Source organism: Microcebus murinus, chromosome 2, assembly GCF_040939455.1.
Source record: "Microcebus murinus isolate Inina chromosome 2, M.murinus_Inina_mat1.0, whole genome shotgun sequence".
NCBI classification, from domain to species: domain Eukaryota; kingdom Metazoa; phylum Chordata; class Mammalia; order Primates; family Cheirogaleidae; genus Microcebus; species Microcebus murinus.
Genome location: NC_134105.1, coordinates 111,418,005 through 111,444,348, shown reverse-complemented (window position 1 = coordinate 111,444,348; position 26,344 = coordinate 111,418,005). Strand labels below are relative to the sequence as shown.

The 26,344-nt window shown below is 39.3% G+C and overlaps 1 long non-coding RNA gene across 1 annotated transcript; it reads right to left on the bottom strand.

Moving 5' to 3' along the window:
• Nucleotides 1–8,608: 8,608 nt before the first annotated feature.
• On the bottom strand, nucleotides 8,609–17,421 carry LOC105873595 (uncharacterized). The gene is made up of 4 exons (XR_012912468.1): nucleotides 17,292–17,421; nucleotides 15,511–15,729; nucleotides 10,080–10,169; nucleotides 8,609–9,960 (listed from the first exon to the last, which is right to left on the bottom strand). It is a non-coding gene; the product is annotated as an uncharacterized LOC105873595 (long non-coding RNA).
• Nucleotides 17,422–26,344: the final 8,923 nt, after the last annotated feature.

The window sequence follows — 26,344 nt, the reverse complement described above, 5'->3', positions numbered from 1 at the left end:
AAGCAATATCCGTGACAATGATTAAAGTAACCCTGATCTCCTGCAGTCACAGCTCAAAGAGTGCCTGAAATCCTGACTAGAATTTAACTGTAAAGGTATAATTATAAGGAACACAAAGGATATGGGATGTGCAGCCACAAGTCTCTTCTGTTAGAGATAGAAACTGGCAGGAAAAAAGTGGCACTCTGAGATTTGAAATGGAGATATTTGGATGAATGGGTCAGAGAACTGTGAATCACTCAGTTCCCTTGAAACATCTGGACCAGCAGAAGTTCCCCAGCCCTAACTGGAGATCAGCCTCCCTTTGTAGAGAAACCACGCAAATTCATTAATCAAGCTGAATCCCTCAAAAAATGATGCTTATCATTTTTAAAATCTGTCTCTACATATCCTTATTGACCAAAAACGGGGATCAGGGCTTAGTATATCCAAAGTAGAGAAGTGTAGTCCATGTTCCAAGAGGAAATAGCTTACTTAACAAAAATAATTTTGATAGTTGGTCAATAAGTATGAGCAAGTGGAGAGTTGATCTTAAAGGACTTGGGGACAGGGAAAAAAATGTATGGCTACAGAAACCCTGTGGTTATTCTTTAATAACTGAGATGTATATATTTAGAAGCTACCAAAATATTCATACTGGTTGTCTGACTTGTAGAGTTTAGAAGCAATTATGGTGAAAAAGTCTAACCCTTGAACAACCCCTCCCACACCATCTTGTCATTGTAGTAAAACAAAAGTAATAATTCATCCTTGAAAGAATTGTCCAGGATTGGTGGCATACCCAAAGATTTAAAGGTTGCAGGAGTGTGGTCCTTGTCATAGCCCCACTTAGTTGAACTGTGGGATCTCTGTAAAACAAGATGAATTGTAATCAGAGGCAAATAATTGTGAATTACCATAAACTTAATAAATTAGTACCTCCAATAGCAGCTGCTCTGCTGAATGTGGTGTCTTTACTGAAATTGACACTTGACTGCACCTATTAGTCTGGCAATGTATTATGCTAGTCTACTAATGTGATGATGCTAATTGGACCTAGTGGACAGAAAAAAGTACCTTGCATATCTTGATAAGACACATACATGCCAGAAGAGTGAAAGAGAAATCCCCCAAACTTTCAATGTTTCGAGGACTTGTCACATTGGTAAAGATTTTGGGGATCCAATAGTCTGGAATATGAATGAGCATATGTACTTTGCACTTTAGGCCTCTTTGGATTTTGGAGGTAGCATATGCCATGCTTGGGAATGTTGCTTTGGCCTAATTATTGAAGGACTCACAGAGTTGTCAGTTTGAGGTGGGACAGTCCACAGTCTCAGGGTTCTGGAGCAGGGCTATTCCTTTTTTTCACCAAGAACTGTTCTTTATATACTTGGTCACACTGGTAAACATACTATTTCAGCAATCATGGTCTAAATAAGGATAAGGCAAACTGTAGACTCAGACAACTCAGAAATGAAGGTCTTGGTTACCCCAGAAAGTAAACAAACTATATCAACTGAAATTCCAGCCAACAGAAAGGGAAATCTAGAATGTTTGGTGGAAGGAAGAGATTTTGAGTATCAAATCCTCTGTACTAGTTGCAGCAATAATATTATAGCTTGTTTCACTAACCCTTATTTATTAAATCTTTTGCAAAGGTTGCAACCAGCCATTACCTTGGAGTTTCATGGACAGATTAAACTTTATGTATGAATGAATAAATCTGCATGATGAAAGTTATGGATTGTGTCAAATACCTCTGGTGCCCCAACTGACATCATCTCATCGTGAGTATTCTTCTAGCCATGACTACAGTGGACAGTTCCATACAGTTGTCAACCAAGTTGATGCTAGTTGTTGCTTCCCTTCAAGAATGCTTCTAATATCTTGTGGTTTCTGTCCTAGAGCTTCCCTAAGATCTAGGACACCAGTGGAAACTTACTTGGAAGCGTGCATTCTCCTCTAAGAAGTTGGGGAGCCAACACCCCTGGGAACATTACTCAAATGATGAGGAGTGGGCACTGGTGGATAAATGTTCCCACTTCCATTCTTCAACTGAGCAATTCTAGTAGGCATTCCCTAAGTTTCTCAGAATGTGCTAGTTCAGTAATGTGCCCTTATAATGGCTTTTTCTCCTTTACCATCTCACTTTCTATGTCCCTCATTCTTGCTATCTGAAATTATAAACAAAATTAACTACCTGAAAATAGGTTTCTGTCGTGGGTATACATTTGGGAAAACACAGGTTAAGACATCAGTTCTAGATTGCTAACTCTCAGACTAACATGAAAGAAACTAACATATAACTTATTTATGCCATCATCATTTTGCCCAAAATATATCCCATTGAGGTACCCCAATTCTAATATGGCTCCTGTTTTACTTATTTATATCTTGGATTATCTTTTCAGTTTCAATTTCTACATCTAACTGTCCTCATCTGGCATTTTCTTGTTTAAACTTTAGAGAGAAAGACTTTGATTGACTTCTCTCATCATTTCACACCAGGTCAATCCATAACCTGAATATAGATTGACTGACCTCGTCATGGCAGAAGTGTGTTATTGAATGAATTCACTGTGTCCAGAGGGGCAGGGGGCATATGGTAATGAACACAAGGCTGTTCCTTCAGCGAGGGGCTGAGTGTGACACTTTCTCGTAGAAGGAACTGTGAGCCTGGCCAGCCTCGTGACTGATAAGAATAACATAATTCTCCAAATCTACAGATCTTCCCCAGCTATCTTGCATTTTCATCTCTCCATCTTCATGTCTACTACCACAGAACCACCCCATACTTACTAAGTTCTGGGAGGTAACCACAGAAGTCTTCTATGACAACTTTCATTCATCCTGCTTCATCTTATGTTCATTCAGCTTTCAGAAGTCTGCCACACATTTGAATCATTGTTCTCCCCTGTTCAAATATCTACTTTAAGCATTTCTTGCCTATATGTGAACTCTAAACCACTAAGCTTAATATTTAACCACACTCATACACTACCTCTGGAATATAAGCTTTTTTTTTTAGGGAAAAGACTCTATCTTCTTTTCCCTTAAATATTTCCTAGAGTCCCAGCAAACAAAAAGTGCTCAGTAAGTGCATGTTGAATTTGATTTAATTGATGCTTTTGAATCTTTGGTCTATTATCTTCTTAGGCACTTAAGATATTCTCCAATCTGAAAAAAACAAGTATTTTCCAAATGTGAAATTAACCCAAACAAAGTAAAAAGAGGATATACCATTAAAAAAAAAAAAGAGACTGCTATCAAGTGGTAGCAGCAGAAACTGGGAGAGAGTCTAGTAGATTGTGTGTTGCCATAGGCTATGTCCAGGGAAAAAAGATAATCCTGGAGTTATTCTTCCATTTTCACTCAACTAAAAAGACTAATGTGCATTGTTACCTGATCAATTTTATTAGCTCCTTTGTAATTAATCATTAGCATGAACAAAAATAAATCAATGAAAATTGGTCAACATGCAAGACATATACACAATATTCCTGCAAAAAAAGTCCATTTAATTAAAGATCATTAACTGGCTTTTACTTACTGCAATTTTTTGTTATTATTTTTAAATATCTCTATTTTAATGGTAAAGATTGTAAAAAAATTTACTTTCTCTACATATAATTAAACTTGGCATTTTGTCTTCAGTCAGTATGGCTAAGGGCAAGACAACTTAGCCATTTAACTCCTTTAGTAATGATTAGCATAATTCTTGAGTTGGAGTCAAGTCAGGTAGGAAAACCGAGTCCCCATAGCCAGTTGCTTGGAGGCTTCCAGTTGTCTTTAAAAAAAATTTTTTTGGGGGGGGCATAGACTTTTTAAGATTTTGTTGAAGGATATTGGGTCTCTCCTGAGTGGAAGAAGAAAGTTTATTTATATTATATCATATACAAGTCTTTGAGATGAGGGGGTCATGGACACCTTGAAACCTATCCATTGACTTTTGGGAATCTTAGATTTAAAACCTCCACCTTAAATGACATCTCCGGAGTTACTTCATGCCCTTAGGAAAGATGGCTGTACATTCCTTCAGCCATCATAAGGCCCTTGCAAGTGTCAGAGATTGCTAAATTTCAAGTAAACAGATCAGTAAACCACATTCCTTTCCCTAAGGAGGTTTAAAAGTGGTATGGAGAAACTAAATGAACAGAAGCAGAATGAGTTATTCTGAATACTATGGTAGAAGTACACTCTAAGAGAAATCAACTTGTGTAATGTTGAAAAGGAGAACGAAGTACACTCTAAGAGAAATCAACTTGTGTAATGTTGAAAAGGAGAACGTAGACTTCCTGGGATTGAATTCCACCCTGGCGTTTTAGAGCTAATAGATTTCTTAAGTGCTTTGTGCCTCAGTCACTTTTCCTGTATATTGCAGGTGGTGGTATATGCAATTCATAGGGTTTTGTGAGGATTAAATGACTTGATGTATGAAAATCATTTAGAATAGTTCAGGACCATACTAAGGACTCAATAAATTAAGATTATTAAGTTAAGATCATAAATTATGATTATTGTACTCACTGGGGGAGAATGCTTTCAGCTGGAAAAGTCCCCCTACATGTCTGAAGGGGCGGGGATGGCTAATCGGGGGGCAGGAGACAGAGTGAAGTGAGGAATAATAAGTGTAATGTGTTCTTTTCCTTGTCCTTAGGAGCACTCCTTTGGGGTTTATAAGAGCTCAATCTTCCAACATTCTCCAGTGGACTCAGATGTGTGATGCTTTTCTTAATGAAACATCCTTCACCCTAACAATTATTTGCAGCAAGTGTTCCTGTTCAAGCAGAGTAGGTGACTTGCACAAGGTCACATAGGGGAGTGCTGCAGGAAGACAAGGAACCTCCTTATTCTTGCTTGGTTTCTTCTCCAGCACACCAGATGGACTTCCAAATGAAAATTCATTTATTTGATTTATCCAACGAAGCACACATCCTTTTAACATGACAAAAATTATCTTGGACGGGCATTAGAGCAGAATTTTTTTTCCTAAGGGCATGGAGCCACTATTTGCAATATAATAAGAAAGTCATCAGAATTATTACCATGACATGATAGAAGAATACCAACTATTTGCTGTTTAGTTGAATCTCTTCAGTAATAAGTCAGTTTATTTTAAGAAAAGTAATCTGTGTCCTTTTAGTTATATTAACAAATTTATAATCTTTATAAAATATTAACTATTGTGGGTTTTTTTAACCTAATATTTCTAACATAGGCTCCAATACCTGGATTAGAATTTTTCAAATATTTTCCTGTATAAGCCAAACTAATAGTTTCAATCATGCTTCTTGCTTCTTTATCTTAAATCTTTATCTTGAGAATTGAGTGACACATGTATGTAAATCATTTGTCACAGAGCCTGACTTAATGGGAGTCTTATTAATAATAATACCAATAATAACAACCTGGTATTTTTATTCTCATAATATATTTACTACAGCAACAATAGATTTTTCAATGAATATACCTGAAATGTTTATAGATACAGTAGATGAGCCAGATTTAAGCCACAGACAAAAGGAACAACAGATAAAATTTTATGGCCAGCAGGGAAAACTCATTTCCTTGAAAATCCTTTCTTACTTTTGCTTCATGTTTGAAATTCCACCAGCAGAATTTCAGCCTTGTTCATATATTTCATATTATTTAGTATCTACAATTTCCCTTAGTTCTGAGACTGAAGCCTATTAATTTAAGTAATATTAGTCTTTTTAACCTAAACAAGGAATGGAAAACATGCAGGGGAGAGATTTGATCAACACTGCAGGCACGAAGACTGAAAAGCACAGCTGTCTATCACAATGCAAGTTAGAAACTCAGGCCACACTGATTCAGGGAGAGGGCTCAGGGTGTGCCCTCAAACACAGTCCTTCCCCAGGCTTCTGGTCTCTAGCCTCTTCTTTCATCCCATACCTCTGTCCCTTCCTCCTAGTCATCTCATTCACTTGAGTGTTGAACCAGCTGTCTACCAGCTGAGAACCTCAAGCCTTCCATACCAGATCATTACTCCAAGAGGCTGGCTGCTATATACAATAACCTACAAGAGCTCTCCATTTGGGAAAGTCTTCCATGAGCTTCTCTGGGAGCATCATGGACCCCATAATGGACCCCATTACACTGTACCTATCTTTACCATAGCACTTACCATGATGAACTATAATGTTCTTTTTTCCGGTCTTTCACACTGGACTGGGAGTATTTTAGGGGCAAAAACGATGCCTCTTGTCTACTCATTAATTCATTTACTCACCCATTATTGATTCAACAAATGTACGATTCATATTTAGATCCCAGGGAACAGAACTGTGTTTGGCCAGAGGAGGTGGACAATGAATGTTTGTTGAATGAATGAATACATAAATGTTGAAGTAAGTAAATAAATGAATGGCAAAACTAAAGGGGGCTACAGACACTAAAGACATGCTTCTTCTACTTCACAAGTAGTCCTGGGACTGGCCCGGGTTGTTGATGACCAGAAACTGCAGTCAGAGGCAAATGTATGACTGTCTCTCTTCCGGAACATTGTGTAGCGAGGTTCAGGAAAAGGCAGTGTGATGAGAGAGAGATTAAGCAGTTTGATAACATCAGTCTCCGATCACCATTTCTCATGGTGGACTGAATGATGAATGCTAGCCTGTCAGGCATCTATCGAAATTCCTGGAGCACCTGTCTTTTGGCTTCCAGTGTAGTTCTTCTCTACTATCTGTGAGCAGAAGTGAGGAAATGCATTTCAATGTCAGTGTTATCTCAGCAGCTCCAGGGGCTGGTTTTGTTTCTTGGAATTTCCCACCAGAATGTTGTTTTTATTGTACTTCCTTTGACCTCTTAGGTAACTGGACCTGGGTTAGAGTGTTGTTTGACTGGATCATTAGCATGTCCATTAATGGAATAAAGTGAAATATACCTTGGAACTTTTTAAAAGCCAGTTTTGCAGGACAGCAACTATTTTTCTTCTAAAGCAAACATCAGGAAATGAACCTGGGAACCAAATAATGGCTAAGGTGTCTAGCTCACATTCTCTTAAAGGCAAAACGTGAAAAGGCCTAATTTTTCCAAAAGAATTTTCATTCATTAGGCATCATTGTTCATTTCAAGGTTAGAAGAGAATCAACCGTTAGAATTAGAAGAAAACTTAGTATCTAACCAAATTTTGCATGTTGCAGATGATAAAATTCAGTCCTGGAGATTTGAAGATCTCTCCATTATGTGATTGTAAAACCTATAGTACAACCAGGTTAGATTCCTATATCATTCTTTCCCTGCCTTTATTTTGTTTGGTTTTGTTTTCAACTATACTATGTGGTCCTCAGACAATTTACTGTGTTCTGGCATATGTAGAACTTACAGATTTGCTCAGTATTCAACAAAACTTATTCATAACATATGTGATATGCTCAGCACCATGGAGCATTCAAAGATGAATTACACATCCTTGAATTAGAATTCAGTCTTCATGATGACACCAGATCAGTTTTGAAACTATTATGCTATCTTATTATAGAACAGACTGATCTGTGATATAGGACCAATGAAAGCAAAGGTTTCTTGGGAACCTGAACACTTAATCTGCTATTGTGCTCCATGGCAGACTCTGACTGTGTGTTGCTAGCTGTCATTTTGGTAACCATCGTTAAGATATCCAGGAAATCTCCTTTTCAGGTAGTAGGCAGGATGCAGATTTGTGCAACAAGCTTGCATTTTCCATTTCTTAGAATTGTCACCCTATATTTCTCCAGGGGTCTCTGGCTTTACTCACCCAAATCAAATTAAATCCCTTGCGACCATTATTGCTAAGTGAAAGAAGCTGTTCTCACAGTGGACTGAAAGTCTCATACATGCATATAGCAAGGATTTGTGCTACAGGAATAAAGCTTAGGTCACAGACTGAAAATTGGTGGCCTTCACACCAAGTCTGGCTGAAAGGTATATTTTACATGGTGTAGCTAATGTTGGTTCATATAATATTTTAAATCTGAACTGCTTGCCAGAGTCTAAATCCTGAGGAATTGTACCTACTAATCTGGACTTCCAGACTCCCCTCCCAAAATACTGGAAATTCTCCCCACAGTGCATCGATCTGCCTTTCCACATGGCAATGATGACTCGGAAATCAGTAGCCACCAGTTCTTCAGGCAAAGCATGTACTTTCTAGTTTGCCACAATCCCTATAACTTGACATTATTTTTGCAAAGCAGAGGTCCAGTGTATGATTCCATTAGCATGTTATGACCTACCTGCTTCATCGGTTTATATCAACACCTAGCTCTGTAGGTGTTGGGCTTGTAACTCCTACTTTAGGGAATAATGACAATACAGTTGATTAGAAGTTATTTACAATTTTACATTAGTTTGCATTTCATTGGTGTGCCATATTTACAAATTGCTTTCTCATAACTCATAGGTCTCACAACTCCATGAAAGGTGTGAGATAGTTATAATTATGTCCGTTTCTCAGCTTAAGGCATTGAATCCTGAATAAGTAGAATAATTTGTCTAAAGTACACAAATATCCTCAAATTACACAGCCTGAGTTTCTTTATATGACATCTCTACTTTACAACCATGGGAATAGATGCTGTACCCCTAAGAATAAGAAACAAGTATGGAATTGTCTTTTGGTCTTTTATTACCACATTGCTATTGAAGCAAGCTTTCATTAATATACAATAGCAATAATTTCAGCTTCATTAAAATACAAACATTAGAGCCTTTAATAAACTGAATCGTCTAATTGATAACATTTTTTACTACAACAGTTTGGGTTTTGCATTAAATTCCATCCTTGAACATTACAGCTATAAGGGACTTTGTGTATAACTTAGTCTACCTCCTTTGTTTTACAGATGGTAAGACTAAAATTCAAAAATGAATGGCTTATCATGGTCGTCTAGATAGTCCCAGAGTTTGTGAGAACACGTTTCCTAATTCTAAAGACACTCTTCTTGTTCTTGGTTGTATAATATGTATTCTTCAAGAAGGACTTAATTAGTTCAGAGAACATACAAATGAGCATAGGAGGTATCAAATAAACTTAAGAAGATTCTTACCTGCCTTTAAAGAACTTAAACAATCTCTATGGAGTTGCAAACTAAAACCCATTAAGGAAACCAAGTAAGGATTGCACTTAATTTTGCCATATTATAAAAGATATGTTATATATCTATAGGTGACACTAGAAAAAGTTCTTACTAAAATCCATAGATGCAGCTGATTGAAGTTTTCTTCTTTCTTTCTTTCTTTCTTTCTTTCTTTCTTTCTTTCTTTCTTTCTTTCTTTCTTTCTTCCTTCCTTCCTTCCTTCCTTCCTTCCTTCCTTTCATGTTGTATGGTAGAGTGCACAGGGATGGTCATGTTATAGTCTGTGGCAAAAGGAGCAAAATCCAGAAACAGAAAGAATGGAGCTATGGGCATTAACCCACCCATATGCAGGGAAGGGGCAGGATTTCTAGCTGAGGAGGGGCATCTAAGCTAGCAGGTGGAATATGGCCATGGGAATGTAGGCAGCAGTTTGCCTCAGCACCAGGGGGTCCAACATGAGTCTGGTCCTAAGTCCACCTACAAGGGAAATGGCTTCCACTGTGGAGGCAGAGCTCAACATAAACTGAGCTAATGCATATGCTGGTTGCATTTACACATTTTTTTCCATCACACCTCAGACTGTTGGGTTGGGGAAGCCTACTGTGGTATGAGGGAAAAGGGTCAGGGTGGTGTGTTCTGTGGATCTTGATACAATGCAGAAGGCCGTGACCTTTAGACAGTTCATGAGAATAATGAATGCAATCCAAGATTCTGGGGAAGGGCTGTCTCAAGGATACAGTAGTCTACCAGGGCTTTATCCAAGCAGGCAGGGCTTTATCTTCAACCTTTAATGTGATAGCATAAGAAAGTGCTAAATGGAGAAACCAAGGCAGAAGACACGTCATGAAAACTGCATCAGCACAAATGAGGAAGTCACAGCTGAGGAGGTTGGAGAAGGCTGAAAGTCAATGGACAAACGTCTTTGAGGATTTATTAGTCACGCTCCAAAATCTCATTCTGTAACCACAAAGCTGAGATGCAACCCCATCAGCAGAGGGGTATAGACAAGTAACATACCTCCAACTCTGGTCAGGATCACCTCACAACCTGAGCTAGTCTCAAGATGACATCAGTGGCTGTCACCTGGATAGTCTGGGGACACAAGAGCTGGCAAAGAAAAAAATGTCAATGATTTCATATATTGTTGTATGCTTTTGAAAAAATAAATATTCTCAAATTAGTGGAATGCTTGTGCTTTTCACATATATTATAATAAATCTAAGGGTAGTGAAAATATAAATTAAACATTATATCACATATTTCTTTTTGAACAAGAGGTTATACATTTAAATAATTTATTTTTTTTCACTTGTTTGATGCGTCTGCCACAGACGTTACATTTCTATCTCTGAAAGCATTAGCAAATTACACAGGAACAGTAAGCATTTCAACCACCATTCTTCATCTTTGAAAAAGCAAGTCTCTATATTGTTATGGAAGAAAAGAGTAATTTAAAAAAAAATCACTTTATCAGCTTTGGGGTTTTGCATTATAATTTGAAAGCATTAGGAATCAACACAAAGAATGAAAGCATGTATACTTAAATGTTGAATGAGAATTTTGCTCTGGAGAAACAAACAAAACTAATTGATCTTCTACAGGTTCCGAGTGCTTGATTCCACATGTTTAACAATGCAGTGGCTACTGCTTTCCATAAATTTGAAATATATGAGAAGATCATTTGATTTTAGTTTTGCTCTGGGATTCCTCTCTTCCCACAAGACAGTGAGAGAGAAACACATCTCAATCATGTGCAGGGGATTATCTACTTTCAATTTGTACGTGGCAAATCTTTCAGAGGCGAGGAAAGGCTGGTTTTCTTTCTTCATATTAATGTAAAGCAGGGCTTCTCAAACTTTTTAAACAGGCGGTCAGTTCACTGTCCCTTAGACCATTGGAGGGCTGTTAGAGAGTGCAGCGCAAATTCCACACATGCGCACTGTGGGCCTGGGACAAGTTGGCTGCTAAGCAGGACAGGCAGCGGCGGCAAAAACACCGGGGAGGGTGGGATAAATGTCCTTGGCAGGATGCATGTGGCCCGCAGGCCGTAGTTTGAGGACGCCTGATGTAAAGCAACAAGGGTTGCTCAATACCCATGCAGTTTTTAATTTACATAGTATTTCACATCCCCTTTCTCATTTCCTAGCCACAGAATTCTTCAGAGGTCAGTAGGGCAAGTAATATCATCTCCATTTTATAGCTGCATTAACTGAGGCACAGAAAGGTAACATAACTTGCACAAGATCATACTACCAGCACAATTGCAAAGGCTCAACTAGAACCGTAACTTCAGCACACTTTGTGTGTGCTTGTGTGTGTCTGTATTATGTATGAATTTGTGTCTGTGGGTGCATATATTTGTGTGTGCTGTGTATGTGTGTGTATCTGTATATGCATACGTTTGTGAGTGTGTCTGTATCTGCGTGCATTTGGGTGTGCTTATGTGGTGTTGTACCACTTTACCCTTTTTAGAGCAATAGGAAATGAGAGGAAAATAATTTTTAGTTTAGCTACCCCAGGAAAGGTTTCTGACACAAAAATTGTTTCCTTTGCCCCCTAAAAGATGGAAGAATTAACCAGACGAGTTAAAGCTAAAGATAGCTCCTTTTTGTTTAGGCTGACGTGGATCGTGGAGAGGTCAAGAGAAGTAAAAGGAGGATAGAGACCCACTGGAAAGCGGTGAGCAACTGTGGTGGAATTGAAGGAAGCCGTGGCAGAGAATGCAGTTGGATTTTCTTCCCCTTCAAAGTGAAGCCTTCACAGTGCAGCCTCACTTCCTTGGATGGAAGTCCCTGAACATCCATTCAATCCATTTCAACATGTATTTATTGAACACAAACCATGTGTTCAGTCATGAACACGGCACCATGGGGGACATAAAAGAAGAACATATTACACAGTTCCCACAATATAAAGGAGCATGCAATCTTGCAGGGGGGGAGGGGAGAGGGTGGGGATATAGATGAAGCAGTGGAGACCAATCTAAATACATATATAACAAAATGCTAATCCGAAGCACTATAATGTATGGAACAAACAATAGGCATGCTAGGAAATCAGATAAAGGAGAAATTGATATTCATGACAGTTCTGAGTGAAACCTTTGTGGAGAAAATGAAGCTGAGGATGAAAGATGAGTAAGAAAGCACTGAATCATTGAGTTAGAATTGGCAAGTAACACTGACCATAGAGTACAATGTCTGCCCCACCCCCAAAACCAGAATGCTGTACAAAGTTTTAAATACCCAGGCATTTAGCATTCAGTTCCAGATAGAGAGATTTTTGCCACTAGGAGAAACATACAACTATGTGTTAAGATTATCTCATAAATTTACCCTTGGAAAGTACTTCCCTGGTGTGAGCTAAATTCTACCTCCCTTCTTTCATTCTTTGTCCCTTTCTGTGCTTTCTGTCTTCAGAACCACTCAGAATGATCCTAATTTATCTTCCACATGAGAAACCTTTAAGTGTTTAAAGATAGTCCCTGTGTCTCCCCAAGTCTTCTTCTTTCTAATCTGTATATCCCAAGTTTTTCTGTCAGGTGTCAGTCCAAAATCTTCTAAATGAGTTAGGGGAGAGAAGGACTGAGAGGTGTGGTCCTTTTTCTCAGCCATTTCTTTGGAATGTAGGTCTGTAAGCATGTAGACATTAGCAAAGATGGGCAGAAGGATGTTTTTCATTTTTACCTTGCTGTCTTTGTCAGACCAAGTTTTTGTGGGGTTTTTTACCTGTCTGTTTGTTTGCTTCCCTTCCCTTTCTGTGATTCTTCCATTCTCTTCTAATGGTAACCAGAGTTTCAAAGCATGAACAAATAACTCATATGTAAACACAAGTCAGAGTCTGGAATGTATCCTTCCATTATTAAGGAGCAGAAGCATTTCCAACATTGAACCTAAACTCCTTTAGAGGCTAGCTTTTGAGTTTTGGTACGCAAAGCAGTGTGTAGTACTCATGTACAGATGCAATTTGTCCAGATTGACTCAATACAGAGTGTAGTTAAAGCCGGGCATGAAACCACAGACTTTGGTAACTAAAAAGTACTTAAGACATCACCTCATCCAACTCTTCTCCCTTTATTTATAAATATAGAGACTAATATACCTGGTGTTTTGTCCTAGAAACCATAGAGAATATGCTCCATTTGGGTTTATCAATCCCCATCAATTTCTCTAATGTCTCTGAAAATCGGACTCAGTCCTACAGTGATCAGAATCATTTGTCCTGTAAAGCACGCTAGAGATTCATTCAGAGACGGATGATGTGCCACCCTTAAACCATTTATATGAGCTTAGTTAGATGCAGTACTAGAGGTAATATTTTTCAAATTGCTTTTAGGAATCCATTATTGAGTCATTAGTAACATTGAGTCAGCAAGGTGGGAGGCAGAGAAGTTAGCAAAAATCTCACATCATGAACTTTTTCAACCCTTTGGTTGTTGGGTCAAAACATCCAAGTACCTGGACCCCTGATCGAGTTTATCCTCACTAAAAGTTAGATGCGCTAGGCGTGGTGGCTCGAGCCTGTAATCTCAGCATTTTGGGAGGCCAAGGGAGGATCACTCCTCTTCACAAAAAATTTTAAAAGTTAGCCAGGTGTGGTGGCACATGCCTGTAGTCCTGGCTACTCAGGAGACACTGAGCCAGGAGAACTGCTTGAGCCCAGAAGTTCGAGGTTACAATCAGCTATAATTAATTGTGCCACAGCACTCTAGCCTGGGTGACAGAATGAGACCCCTCCCTCTTAAAAACAAAAGTCAGATAAACACTATTGGCCTCCAAATGTAAAATATTGCAGAGAACGCAATACCAACAATGAAATATTTCAAAAATAAATTGAACCACAATCCAACTGGTTTTATATCCAACGTTCCCTTCATAGGAAATATAAAGAATAGAGGAACTAGTTAAATGATAACAGAAGCAGATAAATACATAATGTGGAATTTTCTGACCTACTTTCTTTAATAAGTCAATCATTAGGTCAGTAGGAGGAAAAAAATAAATAAATAAAAATGGGACACAGACTAGACAGTTCTAGATTAAAAGTAATTTAGAAGATATTTACATATAAAATAATCAAATGCAATAGGTAGACCTTGTTTATATTCTGATTGAACAAACCAACTGTAAAAAATCATTTTTTAAAGGCAAACAGGACAATTAATTATGGATTCGAAATTAAATGATACTAAGAAATTATTGTTAAATTCGTTAGGTATAGTAATGGAATTTTGATTATGCAGGGCAATATTATATTTGTAATGCAAACTAAAGCATTTTAAGCTGGAACTGGGTTGTATCTTTGATTCAAATTGCTCCAGCAAAAGAATAAGTAAATAAAGGTGTGTGATGGTGGTGGTGGTAGGGAGTGGGGGTGGGGGTGGGGTGGAACAAAGATCAAAGAAACAAAATAGTGATGGTTATTGAGGCTGGATGCTTGCACTCCGATTTTCTGTATGCTTAGACATTTTTATAATAAAAATTTTAAAAATAAGGGTGGCACAGAGAAGACGTAAGGCTGAATGTTTCATATTTTAGATTAGTGACACTCAGCAAAGTGATTGAGTAGTGACATTAAAAACACACTGAGGGCATTTGGAGTGATCAGTGGTGATGGCTGTGTTTGGCTTTCGAGGTGTAGTAAGAACTTGTTCTTGATCATAAGTCGAGAGAACTGAAAATTCCTTTATTATAAAGAGAGTTGAATTTTCCCAGGAGAAGGAATTCCCATAGCGATTATAGGAGATAATTTTATTCCTATTCCTACTTCTAGCCTGACCTATTTTAATCTTAATCTCTTTTAATAAAAAAGATACAATTGAATTACGTCCGTTTAGGGCAGAGAGTTTAAAAATTCAAAAAAGCAAAACAAAACAACCAAAACTAAAAGAAATGCTTAATGAGCAGTAGATTTGCAGGAAATGAGATCATTACCTTGAAACCATTTGTTGTTTTCGGCCTCATTTTGCACATCACAGTCTCTCATGCAATGTGAGATGCAAGAGGAACAAGCCATGTGAACGGGCTGAGTGCAGGGACATTGTGAAGGCCATAGTCAACTGACCCTGCTGGCCCAGCCCCACTCCAATGGGTGCCAATTTGAACACAGTTTTTTTGCTCACCAGATGATCACATCTCACAGGCACAGCCAGTCCTATTCAACCGGCTCTTTTACCTACTGTCCATTTGCCTGAGGGCTGTTGGAAAAATGGGCTTTCAGCCAGGAGGCTCCAATTGCTTCTGTCTCCTTGTCAATGGTTTGAGATGCCCGTCTGCCTTACGGGCAAGCAGGGAATTCTCTATCTGCTAGGTGCTAGTATTCACTGGAACCTCCCTTTGTTTCATCTAAGAAAATTGATTAAGAGGTCCTTTATTTCTTTGAGCAGAAAAGTCAAAAGTGGCTAACGTTGATACTAAAATCCACCAAACACAATCATAAAATCACTTACCGGTTCCTTGGACACGCTGTATAGTTTAGGCTGAAATCCTGACTATCCACGCCAGTTGTCCAATCATACTTGGCTATTGTTAAGCCAAGAGAAGAACAGTCTTCATTCAGTCATTCTTTATCTAATAAGAACTCTTCCAGTACCAGGCGAGGGCTAGCTTCTGGAGACATTGACTGTGGAAATGACGGGCATGGTCTCTACTACCACAGAACCCATAATCTAGGGGACAGGGCAAAGTTGAAAGAAACAAAGATGATGTCTGATGTTTTACAAAGATGTGAGGGAAGGCCTGCCTGAGAAAGCATGTTTCAGGTTGCCATCTGAAGGATGAAAAGATGTTAGATGCAGGAAGGGGAGAGGTTGGTGAGCCATTGGAGACAACTGTAGATGAAGCAAGTAGTATATAGGTTGACTCCCCTAAATGACTGTCAGTCACACCGCAAATATTATTACATTGCTGCATTAAAATAGGTAAAGTGTTGTAAGTTTCTGTTTGTTTTGTTTTCAATATGTAATATGTGAATTACATATAAAATATGGAACTACGCAGAATTCTTAACTGCAGATGGAATTGGTTTTATCTGCCTGACTTTTCTTGTGGGATTTATAGATTCCAAGTGATTAACCACACACACCCCCTCCCCCACACCCCCATCCCCCTGCTTCCATTGATTTCTCATAACGTTCACAGTCTGTGTTCTTCACTGTGGGCTTGCACATGCTGCACACCAATTCAGTGAGGATATTAAGATGACATTCTGCTCACCCACTTTGTCTATCTTTTTAAATTACTAATAATGCCATAAGCAACTTCAGTGAGAATTAGAGTTGGTGTGCCTCAACTAGAACACCCAAATAATAGTGACTTAAATGAAAAAGACGCTGACTTTTCTCTTGCCTAAAGAATTCTAAAGATAATCCAGAGCTGAGATTGACGGCTCCAGAGTTCAGGGACAAGACCTCCTGCTAATTGGTCCTCCCATCCTTAGCATGGCTTTCCCGCACAGAGTCATCACGTGGTTCAAGATGGCCGCTGTAGCTACAGCCATATGGGCGGAGATGTGAGCAACAGGAAGGACGAGAGGTCAGTTGAGTCAGTTCCCTTTAAAGAGCTTCCTCAGAGGCCTACCAAGTGCCTTCATACGTCTCACTCACCCTCATTACCTGTCAAAGAAGTTAGGAAAAATAGGCTTGGCTGATCATTCATTCGTTCATTCATTTGTTCAATCTGGGTACGTCGTTGCCCCTGGTGATAGTGACTCTATTACTCACAATGAAAAGGGGAACAGATGTTCTGTAGGAAACAGGTAGCCTCTCTCACAATAGCTATTATCTGACGGGTACTCACCATGTGCCAGGCACTGTCCCGGGCACATTAATAACACTATTTTTATTTAATTCCACCACAGTTTTATAAGGTATCATTATCCTCACTTTGCAGATACTGTAAGCTAAGAATTAGAGATTATAAACAGACACAACCTGGAGGAGTAGCACAGGGCTCTTAGGCAAATAGTGCCAGAGATTCTCACACAGAAATGTACTCTCATTTATGTCTCCTCAGGTCCTCTGTAATGTAAAAAATGTAAGGTTCCTGAGTGAAAGTGACCCTTTATTGCTCATCTGTCTTTTTCTACTCCTGGGAGGACTGCACCTTGTACGCAGGTAGTGCTCATTAAGATTGGCTGTCTGGGTGTATGTGAGGAGCCAGGATAGCGTTAGGTGCATCGTTCTCAGGCAACCCCGCTGTATACCACAGGTCTCTCTTCCAGCCTTCTTACCATTCAGAGTTGGGCGCTCCAGGCCAAGCCCATCTGCACAGGAGATCGCAGACAGGACCAAGAAATCGGTGCTTATTCATTACCCGCCTGAGGGCTGGCTGCTTCCAGCTGCTCCCTCTGTCCAAGCAGAGGCAATGGGCAACTCAGAAAGGAACAAAACAAAAGTATTCCTCCTTTCTTCCACAATGCGGAGGAGCAAAAGTAGGGAATATAGAAGAGGAGCAAAGAGGGAATAGGGGATATGCCGAGGATCAAACATACAGAATAAAATAGAGCCCAATTTATAGGCAAAGTTTTAAATCATACTTACATTACAGCCAATGCCTTCTAAATCCAGCAGTCCTACAGAGAAATAAACACTAACAATGCAAAACAGATTCATTTGCAAATGACTCATACCCTGGTATTTTCTCACTGAAGAGCCAGTGTTATGAATCTAGGTTATTGTTTACTTTGACTCTTTTTACAAAAATGCTCTAACAACTTAAGCTGTGAATAATTAGGGACTAAGTATACTTACTCAGGACATTACTTGTTCTGTTTTTGTATGTTATTGTGCAGAGAAAAAAACAATCTACACATGCAAGGATACATACAGATGGCTTCTGTTATCAAACATTTCTTCAGTAATACAGACAGAAACAATGGATCATGTGTCAGAAAGAAAAAAAAAACCTGAAAACACCCACAATGCAAAAGTTAGAACTATCTTCAATCTATATAGAGCTTTTCTCAGCTTTTTTTTTTTTTTTTTTTTTTTTTTTTTTTTGCTTATCTCAATCTCTTTAATAGTGACAGTAGATAGTACATGGGAGTAAAATTAGCAAATGTGTTCTCTTTCCTTCTCTCTTCCTGTTTCACTCCATTTCCACCTCCCTTTTGTGGCATGTCTAATGCTGGCTCTATCAAGGAATAACATTTATTATCCACCTGCTAAAGATGGTTGTCACGTCTTCAATGAGATAGACCATATAAAGTGCTCAGAATAAATACATCACTGTTTTGAAAATAGCTGGTTGTAAAAAAACAAAACATTAAAGAAAAGCTAATACTTCACAGAATGCACTACAGCTGCTGTTTGCAAACCATGCCTTGTTGGGCCCCAGATTTCCTGAGGAGGTACCAGGACAGGCAGCCTGAGGGTGGTAGAGTAGAGGGATGGTGACATGAAATGCATATAGAATTCTCTTCAAGATGCCTTTTGGAAAAAATAAAAGACAAGAAAAAAAATTACGACACTCAACAAATGTGCTATTGTAATGTTAGCTGTATGAATGTGACCCTTTATCTGTGTCAGTCACCTTAGACTCCCCCATCCCTAGATCAGGGCTGACCACCTAGTAGGGGCTCAGGTCATATATGTTGAATGAGGGACTGAGTAGAGCCCAAAGTGAAATTGTTGAGGCCGGGTGCAGTGGCTCACGCCTGTAATCCTAGCTCTCTGGGAGACCGAGGCTGGCGGATTGCTCGAGGTCAGGAGTTCGAAACCAGCCTGAGCAAGAGCGAGACCCCATCTCTACTATAAATAGAAAGAAATTAATTGGCCAACTAATATATATAGAAAAAATTAGCCGGGCATGGTGGTGCATGCCTGTAGTCCCAGCTACTCGGGAGGCTGAGGCAGCAGGATTGCTTGAGCCCAGGAGATTGAGGTTGCTGTGAGCTAGGCTGACGCCACAGCACTCACTCTAGCCTGGGCAACAAAGTGTGACTCTGTCTCAAAAAAAATAAATAAAAAGAAATTGTTGGATCACAGGACACTACTCTTTTTAATTTCCTCTAATGTAAAAAAAAAAAATTTACTTGTATTTTAAAAATCCATATCTAGCCATTTCTCTACATTTTCATGTCTAAAAGAAGAAACGAGTCATTCATTTATTTTCCAATTTCTTCAAGACATCTTTGATGAACTCCTATAATATTCCACTGCTAGATATTAGGAATTTAGAGATCACCCAATCCCTGTTCCTAATATTTAAAAAGGATACAAATACCACTGTTAATGTAAGGAGATCCATGCTGTAATTAAAGAGTTAATAATGTGCTGCACAGGGAGATTTTCAATCTCCAGTAGGTGTGCTCAGGAAAGGCTTCTTAAAGGAGATAATTCTTAATCTAGGCTGTGAAGAATAAAGAAGATTTCACCATTTACCATGTCCTCAAGGCAAATGATTTAACCTATGGTAAAAATAAACCTGTGGCATAGTAACAGGCTTTATAATAGGGTTTCTCATATGTGAAAGATAATGGAAAGCAAGATCTAGACCACTGTGCCAAACTCATAGAACTCTGGGATTACACATTCATTCACCAGAGCTGTTTAATCCTCGCTGGTAAAGTATAGTTGTTAGACTGCTAGGAAGCAGTAGACTAATTGTAATAATAATTACAAAATGGCTAGATATTATTTCTTTAAAGCAATCAATGATTGCCTGAGACGTGCTGAACCCTGTGGAAGTTGGAGATGAACAAAGATCTATTAAATTGTCTTGGCTGTAACCCTGGAGGCCAAATTCAGATCAGATTGGGTCAGGGTATCTGCCTTTGCTCTAGATCTATAATCAAGTCAACCATAGGAGAGAGGGGAAAAAAGTGACCAAGATAGCAGTTACTTAATTTGTCAGAGTTTCATACCAAAAATTTCCTACAACCCTGGTTAACAGAATTTCACTTCTCCCTTGGGTCAGACACAACCATTGCCCAGTTTATTTTAAGTGAAAAAACATTTAGCTAGTAATATAAAAATATAGGCTCCTTTCAATGGGGCTTTTCCTAGGCTATCAGCTTCACGGTAAGGAGCTACAGTAGGATAAAATCTTCTCCTTTTAAGATACAGGCTGCAGGAATGTTTACAAATACTATGTAAATTTTTTAACTGATACTGATCATTCTTGCTTTTACTGTCTTGCTGATTCTTTTTTTTTTTTTCCTTTTATTTCATCATATTATGTGGGTGCAAATATTGTTAGGGTTACATATATTGGCCCTGCCACCCCCACCCCCACTGTGCTGGAGCTTCAAGTGCGTCCAACCCCCAGGTGGTGTGCACTGCACCCATTATGTAAGTATACACCCTTCTCCTCCTCCCTTCTCCCACCTGCCCACTGCTAGAGCCGGAATCTGCAGTACCACAAAACAGAGAGACAGAGTCACTGAGGCTATAATCATCAAAAGGAGTTTTATTGAGTAGCTCCAGCTAGGGTCTGAGTCTCAGAGCACCAAAGCAGTGGCCTCTATTCTGACAAGGACCCCTCCTAAGGCTACAGATATCTCTTAAATACTTTTTCTTTTCTTCCCTCCTCCCGCAATTTTCCCCAGTATTTTATTGCATCCCTTTCCCGATTGGCTCTGGTTGGTCCCAGGCTGTCAGTTGATTGGTTCTAGAACCAGGGCTTTTTCTCTGCATTTTATTTCAGCCTTTCTTTGCATTATCTTGGCTCCCTCGAGACTTTCCATCCTCTTATCAGGAAATGACCTGTGGTCACCACCCTTTTGGGGACCAGCACCCGCTGAAGCCTATATGGCTTCACTCAAACTATATATATTGCAAGCAAGCTTAGGGAACAGAAGCTAGAAGAAGCTGTTAGCCTTACTTTTTCTACGGTTCCTATTTCCTACACCCACCACTTGATAAAAGGTTTTTTGTGTTTTTTTTTGACATTTTGGTTACATTGTATATCTTTGCCTCTCCCTAAGAAAGGTTGAGGTATTCCCTCCCCCCCACACACAATGCTCGCCACATCCCTAAGATGTGGGTCTCCCCCTGCCCCGAATCCCTGGTGAGTACTACCACAATTTGAGCACCATAGTTTTAATCAGTCAGCTGATTCTTAATACCCACAACTCTCTGCCCCTCTACCACCTATCTAAGAACTACTTTTGCTATCCTGAATTGCTCCCTCTAGTCTAGGCATGAAATAAAATTTGACTCTTGGCAAGCCTAAAGGGGATCTCTTCACCCTGTGCACTTGTAGTTCATTTACGGACTTGCTAGGATTTTTTTGGCATGTCCCTAATAAAACAGGAAAACACACACCCATATACACCCACACAAACATCATCATCATCATCATCATCATCATCATCATCTCTTATGTTTGCAGTGTGACTAAGGTTATACTTGTTCCCTCACTGCTTTTCCAGGACTCATCTAAATGGCCCAAGTTTATTCAAGCTTCTGGTAACAGCAATTCACTTTTTTAATGTTTAGGGCATGGTGTGGCAGATTTAGCACCACCAGAAAGTGTTGTAAAATGCTGACAACCAAGTTTCCCCATCCCTAGAGTGAAGGAGTTATGTAATCACCACCAGTCCAAACTCACAGTACAATATTCCAAATTTGAATAAGCCTTATTAAACCTAGCCATATTTTTTTCTCTGCTCAACACCTTCGATAACATTACCATGGTTTTTACAGGTAAAATGGAGTCTTACCTAATCTAAAATGATAGAAAACAAATCAATAACAGAGGCTGTATGGAAAAACTAAAAGACAAACCTAGCTTCCTTAATGAAGCCTAAGTTCTCTCTGTGAATAAAATTAAGGACCCTTTATTCTATCACTCACACGACAAATATTATTGAGTACCTTCTCTTTTCACTGACAACTGTCTTCCTGCTGTTTTGCCAGGTTGTGAGATTTTCACCAATAGCCGGAGAGCCCACTGGGAGGAGAAATTGCAAACAGACACCCTGTTGGCTTATCTTAGTCACAGATTTGTTTTATTTTACCCACTTAAATTTCTTTGAATAGAATCTGTTTTTAACATGCTAGACTTGTACTGTTTTATATTAACAAAAATATTTGTATTTCCAGGCTCCATTGTAAGAATTGGAACCTCCAGAAACGCTGGGCCCACATGTCTCTATGGTGACAATGACTACAGACTCATGTTGGCTGTCTCTGTGAGATGGGCCCTGTGCTCCTTAGTTTGCCACGGTGACTTGGACCACTCCCCACCCCAACCCACCCCAAGAATCTGCATTAGGCATTTGAATTCATGGCACTGGCTTGTTTTATCTAGAAAACTGCTAACTATGAGGAATTTACAGCCAGTCTATGGAATCCCTGGGGAACGAGAGCACTAAAAGAAGCGAGTGGGAGAAGTAGGGGATCAGGGAACAATATGGAATCAGACTTCACCCAATTCACTATTGTATGAGGTTTATCTCCCCCAGTAAACACCAACCAAAGAGCTGTCCTTTCCACTAGACTTAGAGACCCTGTATAGCGATCTAATAGCTGTCAGTTGGGACCATGGAAGAATCAATCCCATCACCTTACTATTGGACAAATTATTGGCAGGAGTAAGAAGTTTCCCATAAAATGTATGATCCAGGCAAAATTGTGACGCGGATAAAGCTTGACTATGGTGCCATGGCAGAGAGACCTTAGGTGACTCCCATTGAATCCTATTTCCTGGTGTTCACAGCTTTGTGTCATCCCCTCCTTATGAGTGTGGGAGATACTTGTGGTTTGTTCTTATCAAATAATATATAAGGCAAAGGTGTTGGAATGCCACTCTCATGATTACGTTATGTTATATAAGTCTAGCAGAATGGAGCTGGAGATTCCCTGTGGATTTCATGAAGAAATTTGTGTTGTCAGAGAGGCCTACATGTCCAGGAACTTCAGGTAGCCTCTAGGATCTGAGGGTGGTCTACAGCCAATAACCAGAAAAACATGGATTAGTCATATAGTCATAAGAAAATGAATCATATAGTCATAAGAAAATGAATCCTGCCAACAACCTGAATGAACATGGAAATGGTTCTTCCACAGTTGAACCTCCAGATGAGAACAGCCTAGCTGACACGCTGGTTGGAGCCTTGTGAGCCCATAAGCAGAGGTTCCAGCTGAACCATTCACAGATTTCTCACCCACAGAAGCTATGAGATAATAAGTGAGTTGTTTTGAGCTACTCAGTCTGTGGTAATTTTATTAGATAGGAACATATCCCCAACACGATGTCCTTTGGCCTTCCTTCTGTTCATCTCTTCCTTCCTTTTTGGTGTGCCACTCTTCTGTGCAATAGTTTTCATCGCTGCTATAAAAAAATTACCACAAACTTACTGCCTTAAAACAACATAAATGTATTACCTTATAGTTCTGTAGGCCAGGAATCCAAAATGGGCAGCACTGGGACAAAATCAAGGTTTTGGTAGGGCTGTATTCCTTTCTACGAGACTATAGGGTATAATCTGATTTCTCACCATTTCCAGCTTCTGCCCACATGCCTTGGAGTATGGTCCCATCCCTCCAGCAACACTGGGCAGAGCCTTACTTACCCTGGCATCTCTCTATTTCTCTTTCTATTCTGAATCCCTCTTCTACTTATAAGAGCCTACCAGGTAATCCAGGATAACCTTTCTATCTCAAGGTCAGCTGATGAACAATCTTAATTCCATCTTCAAGCTTAATTTCCCTTTGTCACATAACCATGTGCCATCTGGGAATTAGAATGTGGAAATCTTTGGGGGCCTGTTTTTTTGCCTCCTGCAGTTTGTGAAAATTATAAATTTAAAATGCAATCTGTGGGACTCACCAAAGCTCTGGTGCTAATAGTCGATAGTGGTCTATAGGGTTAACCCTGCCCAGGGGAATTTGTACCCTAAAGAGACCTCTCTAAAATACATATAACTTTGATATCTAAGGAATGCCCCTTAAAGAGGGGGTTTTCTGGCACTGGGGCAAGTCTGTGAGAAAGATACACACACACACACACACACACACACACACACACACATACACACACACACACACACATTAATCAAAGAAGCATTTAATGTTCACAAATCACATCATTATAAATGACTGCTTGTTCTTTCTACTTGTAAAAATAGTTCCTGTTTTGGTCTTTATGGTCCATAGCAGTATTATTCTACTGTCATAATCTAAATAGGTTAGTGGCTGTAGGCTCCAATGATGATTTAGCTAGAATAGAAAACTGGAGAGGCTCCCTGCAGAGCTGGTACAAGGACTGCACCACCCTAGGGAAGAAGCAAAAGCAGTGGACCATCTCAGCGGTTACATCCAAGCAGCACTCACATTCAGGGGCTCAGTTTTGTGACTCCCTAGCATGTATCAATTATCTCAATGGTGGTTCCAAATTTTCCAATATGTCGCCAAACAAAATCAATTAGAATGGCTTTAATTAGCCTTAACTATATTATCACTATTATTATACATGCTCCTTTTGTGAGGTTGATGAGGAAATACTTTCAGAGAAACAAACTAACAGGAAAATGACATATACAAGAGGTAGAAAGTATTTGGACACTGTCTATATGCCTTCTCATTTATATTTCTCTGATTGAAATAAAGTCAATTGTTAATTACAAATGGCTGTGGCATATACACATATTCTGAGATAGGGCCAAGAACCATACACTCTGATTTATTTCTCTTCAAAATAGCTATTTCCTCCTCAATAGACACACAGGAAAAATAAAACACATCATATATATATATATATATATATATATATATATATTCCTTGTTTTCCTGGTCCTCTAATTCATAGTTCTGAGAATTGTCCTGTAGGTCACTGTTTCAAGTCCCCTATTTTTTTTTAATCTGGCCATGGTTGTCAAGAGGAAATTAATCTTTTGCAGCCAAATGAAATTTGGGCTTCCCAGCACTAGCCACTAATGAAAAATGCATTAATGGCAAGCATCAGAAAAACCCCTGGCTCTCAGTACCAGAGGGTACATTTAAATAATTCTATGAATATAGATCAATAAAACTAATTTACTTATAGCCTTTGTGTGCAGTATTCAAATCTGAATAAAAGTCATTTGTATTACAATGTTTTGTATTAATTTGAGGTATCTATTGTTTTACATATTAAATTAATCTTGGTCTTTAGACAGAACTTCATATACGATATTAAAATATGAGGCCTGGGATTTGATATTAGTAATGCTATGATTTCATAATTCAGCCTGGTTTGCCTGGATGTCATTTGAAAGGCTTGGAGGGGTCCCAGAGGGCCAGCATTGAGAAGCCAGGGTTAAATTGGAGAGAGAGCAGAGGGCTTTAATATTCAGCAGCAATACCCAAAGGCCCGTTGGCACTTTGCGGGTTTGGAATGGGAGCCTGCTGAGCAGGGATGTGGGAAAGGAGACGACAGGCACCCGAGTGTTCAGAGCACGAAGAAGCGATGGCTGCAGAACGGGAACATCCTTACTCAAACGTTGGGATCGGGATGACTTCCTGTTTCAATGCAGATAATTATTTATCCATCAAGTATTTACTTGGTTCCTTCTCTTTAGCGGGTGCACAGACACAGAGGTTTAAAATAAGATTTTAGGAGCTTAAAACGGACACAGGAAAGTCACTAGGCAATTGTGCTTTAATGTGATAAAGGCTGTGCCAGGAATAAGTACAGGGTTCTTGGAGAGCCCATTAATACACCTCAGCAGCCCAGTGCTTTCTGGACTTATTTGGCCATGGAATCCTTTTTTTTAAAAAAAGTACTATTAATATCCCCCTAAACTCTGTTCTAATACATAATTGCAGATGTAACAATGACATAGTTAGCTTAGAGGTGGAGTGAAGGTTAAAACTTCCCAAGCCAGGAAAACAAAGCAAAGTCTCCTCACCCACTCCGGCCCTCTCTGCACCTCCCCACAGAAGCTTCTTGCTGAACATCCTGAGAGTCGTCTTTGTCCTTGGGCTGGATGCCACAGGGGTTTGCCTGAGTGGCAGCCACACCATGGCCAGGAGCTCAAAATAAATGAACAAGAACTTTCTGAGGTAGCTCCGGTGGTAGCTCCAATGTTTTGATATTTTTGGTTATCTATTTGACAGTGTGGGAGGCACTGTTATTAGCCAGCTAACCTAGCTAAGTATATCATCAATAAATGTTAAAGTGTGAATATCCACATCAATAAAATTTCTTCAGCACCTCTTTCTCCATTTCAGCTGTGATGATAACTGGAACTGCAATGACGTGTAGAAAACACAAAGTTTTTAATGTATTTAAAGTGTTTTATTATTATCACTGCCACGAAAGCATCAAGAAAAAACCAGAAGTTACTTCTCTCATCTC